Here is a 6,231-nt window from a genome sequence, read left to right as displayed (position 1 = left end):
GGGCTCTGGGTTGCAGTAGATTATATAGTTGGAGGTGAAGGGCTCTGGGTTGCAGTAGATTATATAGTTGGAGGTGAAGGGCTCTGGGTTGCAGTAGATTATATAGTTGGAGGTGAAGGGCTCTGGGTTGCAGTAGATTATATAGTTGGAGGTGAAGGGCTCTGGGTTGCAGTAGATTATATAGTTGGAGGTGAAGGGCTCTGGGTTGCAGTAGATTATATAGTTGGAGGTGAAGGGCTCTGGGTTGCAGTAGATTATATAGTTGGAGGTGAAGGGCTCTGGGTTGCAGTAGATTATATAGTTGGAGGTGAAGGGCTCTGGGTTGCAGTAGATTATATAGTTGGAGGTGAAGGGCTCTGGGTTGCAGTAGATTATATAGTTGGAGGTGAAGGGCTCTGGGTTGCAGTAGATTATATAGTTGGAGGTGAAGGGCTCTGGGTTGCAGTAGATTATATAGTTGGAGATGAAGGGCTCTGGGTTGCAGTAGATTATATAGTTGGAGGTGAAGGGCTCTGGGTTGCAGTAGATTATATAGTTGGAGGTGAAGGGCTCTGGGTTGCAGTAGATTATATAGTTGGAGGTGAAGGGCTCTGGGTTGCAGTAGATTATATAGTTGGAGGTGAAGGGCTCTGGGTTGCAGTAGATTATATAGTTGGAGGTGAAGGGCTCTGGGTTGCAGTAGATTATATAGTTGGAGGTGAAGGGCTCTGGGTTGCAGTAGATTATATAGTTGGAGGTGAAGGGCTCTGGGTTGCAGTAGATTATATAGTTGGAGGTGAAGGGCTCTGGGTTGCAGTAGATTATATAGTTGGAGGTGAAGGGCTCTGGGTTGCAGTAGATTATATAGTTGGAGGTGAAGGGCTCTGGGTTGCAGTAGATTATATAGTTGGAGGTGAAGGGCTCTGGGTTGCAGTAGATTATATAGTTGGAGGTGAAGGGCTCTGGGTTGCAGTAGATTATATAGTTGGAGGTGAAGGGCTCTGGGTTGCAGTAGATTATATAGTTGGAGGTGAAGGGCTCTGGGTTGCAGTAGATTATATAGTTGGAGGTGAAGGGCTCTGGGTTGCAGTAGATTATATAGTTGGAGGTGAAGGGCTCTGGGTTGCAGTAGATTATATAGTTGGAGGTGAAGGGCTCTGGGTTGCAGTAGATTATATAGTTGGAGGTGAAGGGCTCTGGGTTGCAGTAGATTATATAGTTGGAGGTGAAGGGCTCTGGGTTGCAGTAGATTATATAGTTGGAGGTGAAGGGCTCTGGGTTGCAGTAGATTATATAGTTGGAGGTGAAGGGCTCTGGGTTGCAGTAGATTATATAGTTGGAGGTGAAGGGCTCTGGGTTGCAGTAGATTATATAGTTGGAGGTGAAGGGCTCTGGGTTGCAGTAGATTATATAGTTGGAGGTGAAGGGCTCTGGGTTGCAGTAGATTATATAGTTGGAGGTGAAGGGCTCTGGGTTGCAGTAGATTATATAGTTGGAGGTGAAGGGCTCTGGGTTGCAGTAGATTATATAGTTGGAGGTGAAGGGCTCTGGGTTGCAGTAGATTATATAGTTGGAGGTGAAGGGCTCTGGGTTGCAGTAGATTATATAGTTGGAGGTGAAGGGCTCTGGGTTGCAGTAGATTATATAGTTGGAGGTGAAGGGCTCTGGGTTGCAGTAGATTATATAGTTGGAGGTGAAGGGCTCTGGGTTGCAGTAGATTATATAGTTGGAGGTGAAGGGCTCTGGGTTGCAGTAGATTATATAGTTGGAGGTGAAGGGCTCTGGGTTGCAGTAGATTATATAGTTGGAGGGGAAGGGCTCTGGGTTGCAGTAGATTATATAGTTGGAGGTGAAGGGCTCTGGGTTGCAGTAGATTATATAGTTGGAGGTGAAGGGCTCTGGGTTGCAGTAGATTATATAGTTGGAGGTGAAGGGCTCTGGGTTGCAGTAGATTATATAGTTGGAGGTGAAGGGCTCTGGGTTGCAGTAGATTATATAGTTGGAGGTGAAGGGCTCTGGGTTGCAGTAGATTATATAGTTGGAGGTGAAGGGCTCTGGGTTGCAGTAGATTATATAGTTGGAGGTGAAGGGCTCTGGGTTGCAGTAGATTATATAGTTGGAGGTGAAGGGCTCTGGGTTGCAGTAGATTATATAGTTGGAGGGGAAGGGCTCTGGGTTGCAGTAGATTATATAGTTGGAGGTGAAGGGCTCTGGGTTGCAGTAGATTATATAGTTGGAGGTGAAGGGCTCTGGGTTGCAGTAGATTATATAGTTGGAGGGGAAGGGCTCTGGGTTGCAGTAGATTATATAGTTGGAGGGAAGGGCTCTGGGTTGCAGTAGATTATATAGTTGGAGGTGAAGGGCTCTGGGTTGCAGTAGATTATATAGTTGGAGGTGAAGGGCTCTGGGTTGCAGTAGATTATATAGTTGGAGGTGAAGGGCTCTGGGTTGCAGTAGATTATATAGTTGGAGGTGAAGGGCTCTGGGTTGCAGTAGATTATATAGTTGGAGGTGAAGGGCTCTGGGTTGCAGTAGATTATATAGTTGGAGGTGAAGGGCTCTGGGTTGCAGTAGATTATATAGTTGGAGGTGAAGGGCTCTGGGTTGCAGTAGATTATATAGTTGGAGGTGAAGGGCTCTGGGTTGCAGTAGATTCACAGCAACTGGGTTTGTCTTGGCTGTTATTTTATGTGAAACGTTTGAATATTCATGTATGTTTACATACTGTAGCGATGGGTCGTGACGAGCTGTTGTCGCAACCACTTTTGGCAAGAGATACTGGATGGTTCATTAGTTTGAACTAAATGGACGAATTCATGTTTAGTCTCACGCCTCATTATCCTGTTTAGACAGAGAGACACAAGACTGCCAAGTTAACTAAATCTCCATTTTGTCTGTTTAAATGCTGAGTGATGTGTTAATGTTTGTTTTATTTAACGTCAAGCTGTGCTGTGTGTAGAGGACTGTGCTGTGTGTAGAGGACTGTGCTGTGTGTAGAGGACTGTGCTGTGTGTAGAGGACTGTGCTGTGTGTAGAGGACTGTGTGTAGAGGACTGTGTGTAGAGTGCTGTGCTGTGTGTAGAGGGCTGTGTGTAGAGTGCTGTGTGTAGAGGACTGTGCTGTGTGTAGAGGGCTGTGCTGTGTGTAGAGGGCTGTGTGTAGAGTGCTGTGCTGTGTGTAGAGGGCTGTGCTGTGTGTAGAGTGCTGTGCTGTGTGTAGAGGGCTGTGCTGTGTGTAGAGGGCTGTGCTGTGTGTAGAGGGCTGTGCTGTGTGTAGAGTGCTGTGCTGTGTGTAGAGGGCTGTGCTGTGTGTAGAGGGCTGTGCTGTGTGTAGAGGGCTGTGCTGTGTGTAGAGGGCTGTGCTGTGTGTAGAGGGCTGTGCTGTGTGTAGAGGGCTGTGCTGTGTGTAGAGGGCTGTGCTGTGTGTAGAGGACTGTGCTGTGTGTAGAGGGCTGTGCTGTGTGTAGAGGGCTGTGCTGTGTGTAGAGGGCTGTGCTGTGTGTAGAGGGCTGTGCTGTGTGTAGAGGGCTGTGCTGTGTGTAGAGTGCTGTGCGTAGAGGACTGTGTGTAGAGGACTGTGTGTAGAGGACTGTGTAGAGGACTGTGCTGTGTGTAGAGGACTGTGCTGTGTGTAGAGGACTGTGCTGTGTGTAGAGGACTGTGTGTAGAGTGCTGTGCTGTGTGTAGAGGACTGTGCTGTGTGTAGAGGGCTGTGCTGTGTGTAGAGGGCTGTGCTGTGTGTAGAGGGCTGTCTCTGTCATTTTGATGTTGGGTTTCCAGATACGAAGGGACTTGTTTTCCTCAGTATTAGTTATATTTAGCTGTTTACAGAGCCTTCAGAAAGTATTCATACCCCTTCACTTATTCCACATTTAGTTGGGTTACAGCCTGATTTTTCTTTCTCACCCATCTGCACAAAATAGCACTTCATTATAATGTGAAAATATGGTTTTAGAAATGTTTGCAGATTTATTAAAAATGAAATACATAAATATCTCATTTACATAAGTATTCACACCCCTGAGTTAAATTCACCATTGGCAGTGATTACAGCTGTGAGTCTTTCTGGGTAAATCTCTAAGAGCTTTCCACTCATGGATTGTGCAGCATTTGCCCGTTATTCTTTTCTAAATTCTTCAAGATCTGTTAAGTTGGTTGTTGATCATCGTTAGAAAACCATTTTCAGGTCTCGCCATAGATGTTCAAGTAGATTTAAGTCAAAACTGTAACTCGGCCACTCAGGAACATTCATTGTCTTCTTGGTAAATAACTCCGGTGTAGATTTGGCCTTGTGTTGTAGGTTATTGTCCTGCTGAAAGGTGAATTAATCTCCCAGTGTCTGGTGGAAAGCAGACTGAACCAGGTTTTCCTTTAAGATTTTATTTGTGCTTATCTCCGTTCCGTTTCTTTTTATCCTGAAAATCTCCCGGTCCTTAACGATTACAAGCATACCCATAACATGATGCAGCCACCACTATTAAAATATGGAGAGTGGTACTCAGTAATGTGTTGCATTGGATTTGTGCCAAACATAACACTTTGTATTCTTTGCCACATTTTTTGAAGTATTACTTTAGTGCCTTGTTGGAAACAGGATGCATGTTTTGGAATATTTTATTTATGTACAGGCTTCCTTCTTTTCACTCTGTCATTTAGGTTAGTATTGTGGAGTAACTACAATGTTGTTGATTCATCCTCAGTTTTCTCCCATCAAAACAATTAAACTCTGTAACTGTTTTAAAGTCACCATTGGCCTCGTACATTACAGCCTTATTCTAAAATGTATTTCATAGTTTTCCCCCCCTCATCAATCTACACACAATACCCCATAATGACATCACAATAACCCATAATGACATCACAATACCCCATAATGACATCACAATACCCCATAATGACATCACAATACCCCATAATGACATCACAATACCCCATAATGACATCACAATACCCCATAATGACATCACAATACCCCATAATGACAAAGTGAAAACAGGTTTTTAGAATTGAAATATGACATTTACATTAGTATTCAGTACTTTGTTGAAGCACCTTTGGAAGTGATTACAGCCTCGAGTCTTCTCGGGTATGACGCTAAAAGCTTGGCACACCTGTGTCATGATTTGGCCCTTTCTGGGGTCGATCGTGGTATCCCCCCCTCACTCTCTCCTACACCCAGGTTTTAGTATCTCCGGTCATAAATTCCTGGTGGAGACTCTCTCCCCCCTGGTCATGCAGAAAGGGAGGGAGAGAGCACAGAGAGAGAACAAAAGACTTCCCTTGGCTGAACTCCTAAGTCCCCAAAATGGGAGAATTAAACAATATTGCTACTTTTGAGAATAGTCTGTGGACACTTAAGGGACAGTCATGACGAATGTGTTTCATTTGGTGATCTCACAAAGGACAGGAAACACAACATAACTGTATCTCTTAAAGTGTACATTTCCCAGCTGTCAGGTTTACATCTAAATACTGTGAAACGTATGTGATTAAACATGAAACTATTTGTGAAAAGATGTAATGTGATTATTAACCTTCTAAATGAGAGTATGGATTTTTCATATAAAGATGAACTAGTCAGTGGCCACACCCCCGTGAGCCCAGACATCACATAGAACCGCCCTTTTCTATTGTTATGTATAAAAGCCACTGCTGATCAAATTCACACATCAGACTAAACAAACCCCAACGTGAGCTGAAGGGTGTAAATAGTTGAATTTCTAAGACCAAAACTTGCCGGGTGACGCTGGTGTGTGAAGTGGTTTAAACTACAACTCTACCAAAGGACAAGACTATTCCACGTGGAGCATTGGCTACCCGGCTGAAAATTGTTACACTCTGAGACTATCGATCCCTACAGAATAAGAGCAAATCTTAGACACTAATTACTAGTCTGCAGCTAGAAATTGAGTAAACCGAGGACGAGAATACAGACAACCGCCGAAACATCTATGCTATGAGAACATTTCTGAATGGTACTCTGAAGTATCCATTTTAACCACTAAAGACTTTGCGACTTCAATGAAAGTTAACCAGAGAGACTTTGTCGACTTTCTCCAGCAGACGGATTCCAACAGAGAAGACGACAACGACACGCGGGTGTAAATTCAAATTGCAATTCCTTTTTGAATGAGCGACCGTTCATGGCAAAGGATTAGCATTTCAATTAATATAATTATAGACTGTGTGTAATGAATCCATTTTGTCATTCCCGCTCTTTCTCAGTCCCCACCCCTTTCCTTTTGTCTATCAA

Source organism: Salmo salar, unplaced genomic scaffold, assembly GCF_905237065.1.
Source record: "Salmo salar unplaced genomic scaffold, Ssal_v3.1, whole genome shotgun sequence".
Classification (NCBI taxonomy): Eukaryota; Metazoa; Chordata; class Actinopteri; order Salmoniformes; family Salmonidae; genus Salmo; species Salmo salar.
This window is presented reverse-complemented; position numbering follows the sequence as displayed.